Source organism: Neolamprologus brichardi, chromosome 13 (genome assembly GCF_056152115.1).
Source record: "Neolamprologus brichardi isolate AB-2024 chromosome 13, ASM5615211v1, whole genome shotgun sequence".
NCBI classification, from domain to species: Eukaryota; Metazoa; Chordata; class Actinopteri; order Cichliformes; family Cichlidae; genus Neolamprologus; species Neolamprologus brichardi.
In genome coordinates this window covers 7,936,180-7,950,820 of record NC_142116.1, presented here as the reverse complement: position 1 = coordinate 7,950,820, position 14,641 = coordinate 7,936,180, and the positions used below count along the sequence as shown (strand labels likewise).

General features: G+C 40.6%; 1 protein-coding gene across 3 annotated transcripts in view; it reads left to right on the top strand.

The window, feature by feature from the left end:
- Positions 1-6,514: 6,514 nt before the first annotated feature.
- Positions 6,515-14,641, top strand: part of slc8a1b (solute carrier family 8 member 1b) — a 134,752-nt gene continuing 126,625 nt past the window's right edge. For all 3 annotated transcript variants that reach the window (XM_006783563.3, XM_006783564.3, XM_035904725.2), the window contains exon 1: positions 6,515-7,058. The gene's annotated coding sequence lies outside the window, so the exon portion shown is untranslated. The remainder of the gene's footprint in view (positions 7,059-14,641) is intronic.

Genomic DNA, 14,641 nt, shown 5'->3' with positions numbered 1-14,641 from the left:
GTTTTCTGCCACTTATCTGGGTCCAGGTCGCAGGGGCAGGAGTCTAAGCTGAGATGCCCAGACCTCCTCCTCTTCAGCCATGTCCTCCAACTCTTTTCCCAAGCCGACCAATAGCCAGTATCTTCCAGGGTCCTCTCCTTGAAGAACGTGCCTGAAACACCTCTTCTGGGAGAAAACCCGGTGGCTTCTTAGTCAGATCTTAGTCTAGGGTCTATGTGCTGTGCTGGAATGGTAGCGCTGTGCAGGGCGGCTGCTGTGTTCACTTCAGATTACTCCTCACCCCCCACCCAATCCTGTGGCTTGTCATGTCTTTCACAATGTTGTGCTGTGGACATTTATGTGCTTTTTGTGTAGAGGAGGTTTTTTTTGTTTCCTGTTCTCATGCTGTCCTACCATGGAAGCACAGTATGAGTAGAGATCTCTTTTTTTCCTCTTGTACTTTCCCATTGTAGTGTACATTTCAGTGTTTTTCTGTAACGCTACTGATCTCCAACTTGTATCCCCATGTAATGTCTGTGTTGTGTGTGTAAGGTCGGGGGGGTCCCATTTCACAGCAGGGCAACCTGCATGTGGCGAATAAAGCTTTGATTGATTGACTGATTGATTGATTGATTGATTGAGCTGCACCTCAAGTGATTCTTGTTGATATGCCCCTCTACTCCTAGCTTCTCAAGAATGAGCTCCTCCTGCTATCTCTAAGGGAGAGCGCTGCTGTCCTTCTGTGGAAGCTCAGTTGTATCCACAATCCTATTCTTTCAGTCACTACTCAGAGTTTATGGCCATAGGTGAAGGTATAAACCGACTGATAAATTGACAGTTTTGCTTGTTTAGACTTTCTTCTAGAACATCTAAATCAATGTTGTCCTGTAAACAGCTTTTATACTTCCCTAAACTTTCCAAAGGTTGCCTAGGTGTTAAAAAGGCTAGAATTCCAAGTTCTTTGCAAAGGTTCCTTCCTCGACTTTCCACTTTGCCACTGTCTGTTTATTGTGGCTCTCAAGAAACTGTTCCCTCTATACTGACAGTGATGGAGGTGATGCACAAGTAGGCACGTAAACAAAAACTGAAAAAAAATACTTTTTGTTTTCTTTAATTTTACACTTCAGTTAGAAAACCTTTCTAACAGATGTGCTTCCTATCCTTGCTGGCGTTATCAGCCGTTAAATTCTTCAGTGAAGCTACATTAGCGCATGAGCACTAAGATGATGCAATCAATTAATTGGAGAAACGTACTGGCAATTTTTTCACATAATTTTTTAAGCACTCTGCTTTTGCTTTAATGGTATTTTAAGTGCCCACGTATAAACACTTTATGTAAGATGTTTTGTAGTAGTAGTAGTTTGAGTAACATGCCATTAGTGGCTTTTTTACCTTAGCTGTAGGTGTCCAGAAGAATCACATCACTGAGGTTTAATTGGAGCTGTAAACCACTCCTGGAGGACAGTGCCTTAACAAGACAAAACATCCCCCTCTGGCTTTTTGTGTATGACTGTGCATCTCATTCCTGTTAAAAAGTGTGGCCTTGCATGCACAGAGGTCCGAGTGGGTGTGTGTTTGTTAACGAAAGAGCAAGACATAAATCCATATTGCACATGTGGGTTTCCTATTCTTACTCACTTTGTATGGCTTTATGTGTGTACAAGTATATGCATAACCGGATGATAAATTTCTGGTTTTGGCATAAAGCTTTATTCATTTTTTAAACTGCCACATCCTAATTATACCGAAATGTAAACTATCCTTCTTCAAAACACCAGACTAGAATTATTATAATCATGACAGTCAAATAAAATGCAGAGATAACGACCACGTCTCAGGTTGTATCCTACAAGGACTTTAATGTATTGCAGTTTGACAAACTACCACATGCAGAACTTTGAATTACTTGTTTTTTCCCAAAGTGAACAACAATGAAATTCATCCACTGTCATCCTAATGAGTTTAAGGGCTCAGTCACTTATTTTGGGTCACACCAAGTAAAACACTGATTCGATTTAGTAAATTGATAACAGTCAAAAGATGACAGTAATGGAAATGCTCATCTTGGGGTTTTAAAATGGAGCTTCAAGACCAAAGGTGATTTCATGGGAACTGTCCATCTTTATATTGTTGCCATTCATACAATACTAAGCTCTTATATAACTCACATAGGTGTTTTTTAAAATGTGTGCATTTCTGCTCCAAAACTTTAAACTGTGATTCTGTGGATATGTATTTGCATTTGGAGCAGCCCCAAGTGGCACTTCCACTTTGGCTTAATTTTTCAGTCTCAGTGGATGTTTGCTGCTTAATGGACACTTTACTGTGCAACTTTGTGGCAGGAAAACATTAAACTAAACATTCAGGATTAACATTTGAGCTAAAACTTTTAAAAAAACAGTGTCAGGCGTTGTGTGGAGGCGAGGAAGAAGGAACCCAAACGCAGGACTCACAGGTAGGTGAAGACTGGTGGAGGTTTATTATAAGGAGTGGAGGAACAGAGGGTGAACGGACACTGACTGGCTGGAACACTGAATGGCTGACTGAACTGAGAGAACACGGGGAGGACAACATCACACGAACATCAATGACACGACAAAGAACTGGTGAAACCGAGGAACTTAAATACACAGGTTGAATGATGACAATGATTGGAAACAGGCGAGTACAGGGCTGAACATAATCTGACTAATGACACGAGACACAAGCTGACATGGGGAAAAAACAGGAAGTGAAAACATTGATGTGGGAAAACTGAAAACACTGGGTCACCGACCCAGGAACCCTGACAAACAGATGGCATCCGTCTCAATTGAACATTCTGCAGAAAGGGCAGAGACAAAAGTGGAAAAGTTACATTTATGGATGAAACTTTTCTTTTTTTTTTCAACATACTCTCACTAACATTTGTGGAGTTGTATAGCGTATGCACATTTTTGCAACATTAATGCTTAACTTCCTCAGTTTAGGAAGCTCTAAAGCTGCCCATGGATTACCAACACGCTACTGCTGATGAGTCATAATTTCTCCATAAGAAAGTAGATTGTGGCTAAATAGGAAGTACTTATTTGAAGAATTTGGCAATTCATTTTAACAGTTTAGAATTGTATACATATATTTTTATTTTAGTGGTACAAAAAGGTCAACAACTATATTCAAAGGTATCTTTTGAATTTCTCTGATATTAATGTTATTGATGCTGTTAAATCAACAAAGTATAGCAGATCATATTCTACATGATTCAACAGAGTATGATAAGCAGAGCAGTTATAAAAGAGACACCGAGCCAGTTTGCATGCATGCAATTATTGTAGCAGTAACCATGTATTTAGACTTTAAATGTATTTCTAATTTCTCCTTTCTACTTGAGATTAGTGGGACATGAAGTTAAACTAAGGACCACATACGTTTTTCTTGCTCATATGCCTGTAGTGGCATTTATGCCCATAGGAATAGTTTGTCACAAACCGGTCTGAGTGAAATGTGCTAAACGGCTGCATTCCATTTGCAACCACACTGCCTATTGCACATTTCACAGCATATTTCTCCCTTTCTTTCTGCAACACATTAGGTTTTTCAGGTTGCTACTGTTTGTAAAGAGTTGGAGATAGTGGAGTAATGTTTTTTGCCTTGAGCTTTTTGCCTCAGAGACAATGCAGGTTAATCAGCATAACTGTGAATGATCCCAGTCTGCTAAATGGCTAATTTTATACTGTTGTCCCTCTACCTGTATTCCAATTGTGTCATATCCCATCAATTTAAAGCTATACCTTTATTTAACCTATGTCCCCTGCATATGCTTGCTGTGCTCCTGCAATTTTAGCAGAATTGTTTGATTGACAGTTGTGAGAATTTCTGTGCTCTGAGGAGGCACCCAGGGCTGCAACACCTCTGAATTATGAATGAACAGGCTCAAGCTCTTACCTTCCTGTGTCAATGGAGCACATGCAGTCTATGGGCGTTCTATTCAGCTTTTCTTCATGAACACCTTTTAAAAATAATTTGGAAGAAATAAATGTAAAAACAAATGCACTGACCTGAAATGATTAATTGAACAGTTTGAATTTCCATTTAGTACATCTGTTAGTGTGATCTTCAAAGTTAACATAATGCTCTTTCCCGAACCTTAAAAACCTCATTTCAGATACCCATGCCTTTCTCTGCTCTATAGCATCACCCTGACAAGCCTGTGGTAAATCAGCTGGTGAGCATGGCTCCATCACCAGGCAGAATTTATGGGCTCATGGCTCATCATCTCCGGGGATTTCACCTAATAGCACCTATGGGTTAATCCAGGAGTCTTCTTTGCGATTTCTTTGACACTCATCATGCAGCCCATTATTCATCCCATCTGACAACTCTTGTTTCCCGATTGTACTCCTCTAACCTCATTACCCAACCATTCACTTCCTCAGTAAACCACCTTATCTGTTTCTCTGCTTCCTGACTCTCCAGCTGTTTCTCTTATAAGACCTGTGACACTTGCTTTGCCCTCTGCCTCTGAGTTGGGAAAACTTCTCTCTAGCCTATTAGCTTTGCTTCTGCTCCTCTTTAAATGACTTCCCAGCTTCCATTCTGTTGTTGATTCTCGTGTTGACTCTATCTCCGTCTGAATCTTTCTCTTTCTCAGAATGAGAAAGGAAAAAGATTTAGTCATAGCAAGATTCTATATTTTCCCATCAAGATAGTATCTGTCACTTGTTTTAGTGTCCCTTTCAGAGCCCTTTTGTCTGCTGCAGTCTGCATCTATCCAAATCTATACCCCGTGGTTGCTGATCCTGCCTTTTGAAGTGTTATACCCAAGTTGCCTTTATTTGTTTGTTCAGGTCTCTCTTCAAAAGTCTGTTTTTGAAGGTATAACTTCTTGTTTTTACACATGCAGATGTGTACTAGATGTCTAAATTCATATACTCTTGGTGATTTTTTGCTTTACTTCAGATTTCCCCCCTGTGACAGGGCACTTAACCTAAAACTGGATTATCTGTTTTCACATAAATTAATATACTGTGCTCGCCTTCTTCATCTGATAGGACTGACAGGTTAGACAAGATTTTTGGATCAACGTATTAGCTGTATGCGGCAACCTTATGATTATTGCATAAGATGCTAAGTCAGAGAGAAAAATGATGTCATCTTCCCGTTACATGGCTGGGAGAAGTAGGGGAATGGCATGAAGTAAAATTCCAATTAACCAGTAATCATAAAGGGGATCACTCCTTTAATCACTGCTACTTCTAATGAAAAGATTCATATGAATAAATACAAAATGAATCATGTTACCTGACAGCAGAATCTGACCTTTAGCAGTCAATTCCTCGAATCTGTTCATGTCCTTGTTGTTAAAATCGGTATCTTTGGCCGCCTTCCAGTTAAGTGATGATCATGTTGAATGGTTTGCAGTGCAGAACCGTGTACTGACTGATGGACCAAACTGTTTTCATAAAGCGTGTTTTCTTGTATAAAGCAAAACAATGGATACTCTATTACTGAAGACTAATCTTTTGAAAAACTGTAGTCCTGTGGTTTCTACATCTATGGCGGTTTCTGTAGCTGGAACGCGGTCTTTTCTTTCACAAAACACTGTTTCAACACCCGTCTTGCTCATACATTTGATTTGTAGCTCAAATCCATGTATTCAGTGGTTGTGCTGAATATTTCTTCTTCCTTTGGCACAGCTGATCAAGACATCCTGATTGAAAGACTCATTATTGTAACTCATTATTCCTTTGCCAGAGCAAACCATCCCTGGATCTTTTACAAACAGTCCAACATCCTACAAGGCTTCTCACCAGGTCTTCTAAAAGTGTCACGTGACGCTGATTCTATCCTCTTTTGCGATCACTTTCAGAGCACTTCTTGGGCAGATGCCTCTCTATATTAAAATAAACTTTTGCATTCATCTGTAACTACTAATTTCTGACATTAAAACAAATGCTTTTCAGTGTTCTCATAGTCGACTCCTGCATGTGAATGTTAGTCTGTTGTAAAAGATGTCGTTAGCTGCTTCCAAGTCACCCCTGGTTTCCATTATGACCTCTCTGTCTCTCCCCCTTGCAACACTCCTATACGCACTGTCTTTTCCAACTACAACATAAAAGAAAATCTTTGCACGGGACATTTTAAGGGCTGAGCAAGGTGGGATGAGGAGACGCTTGGGATGAAATGGAGAGTCCTGGGATAAGGGGACAAAAGCTTCACGCCTCAGGGAGGGAATAGTCAAGAAACTGGTTGCTACACCTACATGATACTTTGTTCTTGTGCATGTGATCCAATAATAATGATAAACTTCTCTTAAGAAAGAAAATTAAGACATGGATTATCATAACAGCGTGACATGTTTTTGGACTATTTTCAAATGGACATTCCTGTAAGCGAATATGCCAGTAACGGAGGGGGGCAGAGTATCCGAGAGAGAAACACACAGTGTGTATGGACCTATAAACACACATGCTGAGAGAGAGAGAGGGAGAGAGAGGGAGGGAGAGAGAGAGAAGAAGGGAGAGAGAGACAGAGGCTGAGCTGATCCTCAGTCGGTTTGTGAGGGAACAGGCGAAAGAGAGACCTGCTCACACGCTGACACACATACACACACACGCACACACACACAGGCACACTCTCAGTCTCATACACTCTAGCTCTCTTACTCGCGCGCGCTTGGGGGGGGGGGACGGGAAGGGAAGAATGAGGAAGAAGTCCGATCTGCTGCGAGCCTTGTCCCAACAAATGCGGGCATGCTAATGAAGCACCGCTCCGGTCATCCGATCATACAGGTCAGCCAGGTCGAACTACATGGAAACGAGGAGTAGGCAACAAACGAAGATAACAGCAACAAATAACCAGGCGCTGCATGGGAATCCAGACTCTTCCCTCCTTTCGTGCGTCTCGATCGGTGGATACGCCGTCTTGGCTGGCATATAAGAGCTCCCTGCGTCTCCATTACCATTCCCCACCACTGGCTTACCTCTACTACTACTACTACTCCTCCTCTTACTCCTTGTTCTACTAATATTATTAGTAGAGCTACAGTGCAGCTTTTACTACGGACTTCTCCGGATCGTGGCCACTCAAGGGAATAAAAGGTAGGCACTCTGCAGTTTTCTGGGTGTGCTTCATTACGGATAATGACATTAATAGCGATGTGGGCAGCTTTGCATACATTTTGCGGCTTTGTCTGGTAAAAGCAAGTTTTACACAGGGAGGTAGAGTGAATGGGATGGAAAGCGGACCCTTTCGTCTCGTGGAGCTCCGACTGAAGACTGAAGGCACCATGCGTCGGAAGGGTTTGGATGCAGTGTGGAAACGATGTTCCCTCACTCCCATTCTCCCCCACCGAGCTTTCCACACTGCGCCTTTCTTCCACTGTGATTTGGAAATGTACATAGATTGAAGCTTGGGCTTAGAAAGCACCGAGTACGATGGGAGGTGCTTATCAATGGTTTTTCGCCAAAGTGAACAGACAGCATGGTTTCATGGGGTGTATTATTTTTTCCCCCTTTATTTGCTCTACACGTCCACGCTCCTTCCACGCTCTCCACTCCTCTAGCCGCCTGCCCCACTTATTTATAGAGGAGTCATTACGGATGCTGAGCACGTTCAGACAGCCATGCTCTCACCTTTTTATAGGCGTTCAATGTGGAAGTTGGGTGACAAACATTCGCAACCAAAGCTAAATTTCCCTGCTCTGTATGGTAATCCTTGTAAAGAGTGAATGCGCATTGAAAGACACATTTGAGCAATTCTGCAGGTTCCATGTCCTGTGCGCCAAGCAGTGCAATTCGGAGGTGATGGAGTGCCTTTGTGCATCAGTGGAGAGCAGGTTTCGGGGAAAAGCTGCGCGTGGACCCGGTGTTTGAGTTTCAGTGGGCTTCTGATTTAGTACTTTTTTTTACTAACAAGTTGGATTTAAAGACACAGAGGGAAAAACTGGCTTAATTTTTGTTTAATTTTCTGTCTGCTTTTGGGAAAGGTTTTTAAACCAAACGGTAGCAGAGCTTCACATATTAGTTAATGTAAACCTATACCGTAAAGTAATTATTGCCCCCGTGTGACACTCCAAGTGTCTCATCTGTTGAGGATTGCTTGGCAAATCAAGACGGTATCATGTAGGCTTTCTAGGCATTTCGCTTTCGCCTGGCATGAGTCGGGGCTTTAATGGTCATGACACTGAGGAACTGGAGCTCGTTCAGTGTGGATGATATAAAATATTTATTTTTAACAATAAAAAAAGAATGTCAGTCAGCCTTTACAGCTTTATTTAACTCCTAGCAGTGCTGCATTTTTTTTTATGTCTTTTTAAAGAACTCGTCCTGCTGCAGTGATGTTAATCCAGAGTAGGAATTAAGACAAATCAGTTTAAGATTTTCCGTAAGAGACCCATTTTCCAATAATAAAATTGGAACTTTTCCCATATCAGACACTAGATTCAGGTCGCCTCTCAGTGGGTGTACATTAGGCTTGTTCTTAACCTGGTTGTGTGAGAATGTACCACACATGCACGCAACTTCCACACTTGTAGGTGACAGCTAAAGCTAAGTCAGTGCTCAATGTCTGAGAGGAAGCTGAGTCTGTGACTAGACGTTTAACTGTATCAGATGTAAATGTAATAATTCTGTATTATTAATGCCATGAGTGTACTGAAAAAAATTCCAAGTCAGATATGAATTCTTTTTTTTTTTTTTTTGCATTAAATTTGAATTTTGAATTTTTGTTTTAATCCTAATAGTAATAGTTCAGTTGAAGGCTTTGTTTTCCTCTATGATTGTTAGGTTATGCTAATATTAGGTCAAAATGACTTTTTTCAAGAATGACATCATTTGAAAAAAATATTTCCATTCATCTTTTTTCCCCACACATCCCTAAGCTGTTCTGCTTCTTTCAGCAAAAAAGACCCTGTTCACTATAGTTTACAGTAAACAAGAACAAATCAGGTGATGCTTGTGAAAATGCAACACTGAGGAGAAAATCATGAGAAAAACAGTAAATTTTGCTACATCTCAGACATTCCCTTGTAAAGTAAATGCTCCTTTTTCACTGTTTTGCCACATTTTTTGTCAAGGTGTTTATACTAATACAGTCAGTTCAACACTCAATGGGCAAGTAATTAGCCATTCAAGATGAGCTCAGAGACAGGGTCTATCTATTAGAAATCAATTTGCAGTTTGGTGCAGTCACTGAGATTTATCATTATTTTTAGTAATTAATTATGCGGATTAGTGGGAATCCTTAGTTTAATTTGTGGGTGTATTGCTATAAAATAATGCTGGTATAGATTCAACGAGATCCTGGGAGATTTTGGACCATATTAACATGATAACATGACATGGTTACTGCCAGTTTGTGATGAGAATATCCCACATCCCAAAAGTGCTGTCTTTGGATTGAGATCAGGTGACAATAGAGGTCATTTGAGTACAGTGAAGTCATCACCATGTTCAAGAAACCAGTTTGAGAAGACCTGACCTTTGTGACAATGTTCGATATCCTGCTGGAAGCAGCCATCAGAAGATGGGCATAGTCAGCAACTATACACATGTAGGCTATGGCAGTTAAATGATGCTCTATTGATAGTAAGAGGGCCAAAGTGTGTTAAAAAAAAATCCCCCAGCAGCAGCAGCAGTGTGAACCAGAAAAGGCAGTATGGATTCATGTTTTTGTATTGTTTATGGCATATTCTGACCCTACGATCAGCACAGAAATCAGACACTCATCAAAACGGGCAACACTTTTCCAGTCTTTTATTGTTCACTTTTGATTACTCTGTTCTTAGCTGACAGGAGAAACACCTGGCGAGGTCTTCTGCTGCTGTGAGTTCAGAGATGCCCTTCTGCATGCCTTGGTTGTAATGAGTGGTTATTGCCGCCTTCCTATTAGCTTGAAGCAGCCTGGCCAGTCTCCTCTGACCTCTGACATCAACAAAGCATTTTCACCCAGAGAACTGGCGCTCACTGGATATTTTCTTCTTGTTTCAAGCATTCTCTCTGAACTCTAGAGAACCTGTCTCACATCAGCAACCATGGCATGTTCAGATTCACTTAAGTCATCTTTCTTCCCCAACTTGAATGGGTTGTCCTGATATACTTAAATGCACTGAGTTGTTCCTCCTGGTGTTCTATGTGCCATCCATATCAGTAAAGTCAAGTAAAGGTGGATAGAAAATTTATTAAAGGCTTTGTAAAGATCATTACTTATACACTAACTGTTGTTTTTGTTATAGAACTGCTAGACTCTTTAATTCCTTTAAAAGTGTGCTAAACTGTGAAAGTTAAAAAAGCAATACTCAGTTCAATAAGATCATTAGAAGGAAATGAACACGATTTATTGATGTAAAAATTCAGTTTTAGATATTTAGTGGTTAGACTCAGCTGGCCCATCACACCAGAATCTAATCCCAGCGGTGATAGAGATTAGGGCAGGACTCCCGGGAGTTTAGATGCTGGTAGTGGAGATGACGACACAGGCTCGAATGGAGGCTGAGTAATAGGGAGGAGGTTGGTTGCATGAAGGCATCTGCAAGATGTTTGGACTTGATCAGTGTTGTCACAATCAGCTTGACAGCATGGGAAACTGGAAATGGTGTAAAGCTTAGATTAGCTGCAAAAATCAGGGAAGCAGAGAGATGTGTGACAACAGATCTTCCTTATTTAACTTATGCATAGGCTTCATTTCTGTAAGTGCTTTGTGTTTAGTCTTAGTCAACAAAGCCAATGGCCATTGTACCTTTATTTTTGAGTGAATAGCGTTTACAGGAAATGGAAGCTTTCTGGAGTCATTAGTTGATTTGAATACTGAGTATTAGACGTGATAAAGTGTCAGTGAAATAGGTGTCAAAGAAAAACATTTGACTTTTTATTAGATGTTTGGTGTAGAACTTTTTCATATTTGGAACTCTTGGCTTAAACAAGACAAAACTGGACACTTAAAAAATAAAGCTATGTAGTTTGTTGATTGCTGTTCAGAAGAGAACTGGTGCACTGATGTATCTAATTATTTACATGTGGTGACTGTTCACTAGAAAGGAAATGCTAAGTCCGGTATTCATTATCAGCTTCAACTTCCCTTTATTTACTGAGCAATTGCACCCAAGTAGTGTCTGCAGGTTAAATAACAGCAACTGACACAAACAATAGCTTTTATCAAGCTCCTCAAGGGAATGTAACTTTAAGCTGCTAGATGCTTCTTTATGATCCCCAAGCTAGTCACAAACATTGTCTGTCAGCAGTTTGTGTGCAGTGGTTTTATTAGTGTGTTTATTTTCTTGATAATATCATCCTCCCTGTGATTAAAAAAACAGGTTTTTGACAGTACTGCAAGAGGTCTAAAGTGGCACAGTCACAGGCAATAAAACAAAAACAGAGCTGGAAGTCCCTAAAATGCTCCGTAAAGCTGAAGAAACCTACTGTGAAATTATTTTTTTGTTACACAATATGATGTCACCTCATGACTGGTGGAAGGGCACTGTCAAAAATACTTTTTTCATTATTTCAGATTACAAAATACATGAAGCTATTGTGAAGATTTAATTGGCTGCTGGTGGCGTGTAACGTTGTTACTGCATGTTCCTGGAAAATTGCTTCATTTTTAGGAAGCCCGATGACATAAACTATATAACCATGTAAGATAAAACCACAGAATACTTGTGAAATTTGAACCTATTGAAGAAAGGGGAAGATGCCATCTCTTTAGCAGAATGTACATAATGCAGGATATTTTTACCCGCGTGCTTCCTTATGTGGATTATACCATAAACATAGAAAGGGTTAAAGATGGCAAAGTTGAAGATAATTATGTGCCTTATATCATTTCCCATCTCTTGAATGAGTAGGAAACTGTAAATAAGGGAAATCATTTGATAATTTGTTTCAGCCTTTAACAATTTAGTTCTTTTTTTTTGGTCTTGCACAACTCCTGTTTCTTCATCATTGCCCTCCCACACATTCATGTCTCTTATCACAACCCAGGTATTCAGATAGTCATTGGTCAGACGTAAAAGTAGGAAATAACCCAGTGTGCTGCAGTGGCAGTCTGATCATTTCCACCTCTACAAGTGTAATAATATGACAGGACGTCTTTGCTGGGGGCCTGGCTGTTAGAGAGATCCAGATAAAAGGGCTCAACATCATTCTAATGATGGTAAATGCAGACCATTAATCTTCAGTTGTTTCCAGGCGATAGTGTGTGTGTGTGTGTGTGTGTGTCTATTTTGGCCTGTGCTTGCACTCACATTCAGTGGAATATCCCTGTGGTGTTATTTCATTTGAAGAGGTGAGATTATGTTAGATTAGCCTCATGTTTGCTACCTTGTATTTTTTCTTTTCATCTGCCTGTCTCTGATTCTCCTTATCGCTAAACTAGGTACTGTTTTCCACATTACACTCCTCTCCTTCAGCCCCTTTCTTCTTACGTCTCTTGTGCTCCCATTTTTATTTACTTTACCACATTTCTTTGTCTCGCTTTCACTCACTGGTTTAAATATTTCATTATCGCCGCCTGTCCCATAGCGAGGAAAATGCATCGCAGATAGGCTGAGAGCAGCACGCTGAGGCTGTTACCTTCACTCACTGCATTCTCAAGCACACCATTTCATTTTATTTTCAATTATTTGACCACTGTGTTATTTGCAAAAATATGTGATTCAGTTTCAGATAAACATTCGAAGTTTATGCAAAATGTGAGGTCTCGTCTTATGTATTCCTCCTGACTTCTCTCTGTCCTTGCTCTGTTTCCTGTTGGTCTGATCAGCTGCCTTCTTGGCATCTTTGGGTGCTATCTTCAAAGGCTCTCAAGACATAACAGTTCTGGGCCAGAGAAGCAACAGCTTGTTTCGCTGCAGCACATGGTTTTCGTTTCGTTAACTTTACGCTTTCTGTCTTTGTTGTTGCCTCTGGGGAGTAAGATTCAGTGGTCCAGTTTCTGTGTCTGTTGTCTTTTTCTGAGGCTGGATTTTCGTCTGCTGTGTTCTTCTTGAAACGGAGCCAAGTTTTTGAGGTCACAACACTAGGGAAAATCATGACGGATATTCTGAAACCTGATATTTCAATTAGAAAATCCAAAATAGCAGCCACTGTTCAGCCACAAAGCCACTCAAGCACTAACAACAGACACGTTCCCTAAAGTTTGGCTCTGATACGATCCAGGTCATTATCTTTTCCTTTATCAAGTTGCCATTAATGTTACAGGATGTTCTTACAGGATGTTGCAGGCAAGAAACAAGCCCTGAACTGTAAACAGTGTGGGTGATTATCTTATGTCATCTGAAGTGTAATCTTCTGATAAAGCGTTAAGCAACCAAAACTGTGTAAGGTGGGTCTATCAAGGATTCCTGTTCGTGAGGATGAATTTTAAGCAAGCTAGATGGAAAAAATGGAGGAAGGAACAGAAACTGGAGTGCTTACCCAGGGTTAGCCAATGAACTGTGTTATATTAGGAACTGTGGCATGCGCAGCTGATAGTATATACATAATCTACTGCTTTATTTTTTAAGAATGCAGACTATTAACCATGTTTTATGGTAAAAGCTAGGAGACTCAAGCCCCAAGGGGAAAGGAAGAAAGCCTGGAAGTAGTTTAAATGACCAAACGATCTAAAAACAGCCAGCAACTGCTGTATTTTGTGCAGTTTAACACAATTCACCCTTCCTCTGTTTGTGAGAGGGCTCTGGCAGCTCCAGTGTTGTTGTCACTGCAATAATCTATTCATCCTTATGTTTTTCCATGTTTGTCCTATTCAGGGTCACAGACCCATCAAAATTGCACAGATGAAATGAATCATTTGAACAGATAATAACACAGGAAAAACACTATAGTGAGCAATAAAGCAAGTGGGTTTTTAAGCAAGTGAGTTGCCGCGGACCAGTAAGTACCAGAAAGTACCAAAAGCAAAGTATTTCAAAAGCTGACTGAGCTCTCCTCCACATCACAGATACGAAAGGCATAACGGCACTAATTGTGACCTTCCATTAGTAGCTTATGCTGTGCCATTTGTAGTTTTTTTCCTGTGCTTATGGACTTCTAGTGCCGTTTTTTTTAAGTTGGAGGGCTGAATTTCCTAGTTCCCAGTTGGAATTTTCAACTGGAACACCCCCTAAAGTTGGAACACAAACTTTGGAGCAGCCTCACCAACCCTGACTTCACAATCCAAGATGGCAGCATGCATGTAAACGGCAGTAAAACTGTGAAACTTGTTATCAGGACAGCCACAGTTGTGTATTTGTGACTGGCTAAATGAGCCATATGAACAGCATTGAACAAGTTCTATCCATGAACGTGCTGCAGTGATGTTTTTAAGCCCCGCAAAATAAACAAGTGTGGTGCTTGTGGAGCAGGGCCTGCTGTGATTTTGGCCTTGTTTGGGTGTGTCCTGCCTTAGGTTACAAAAATGGTGGCAAATAACTCTACAATTAAGAGAGTGCTTAAGGTCAGAGAAAGGTGAGTTCTAGTGCCAGAGAGCCTTGCTGGGTTGCAGCTAGTGGGCTGTGAGTGGTGGCTGCTTACTGCTGCTCTGTGGAGAGGAGTGTGTGTTTTGTTGACTTAGCCTTTTTTTTTTTTTTACTTATTTTTCAGTTTAACTGAAACTCCTGGGTTTGGTTGTTTCCTTTCGTTTAAAGGTGACAGTCGTTTGTCCGTCTGTTTCAGTTTCATTCGTAATAAAAACATTAATAAAAACC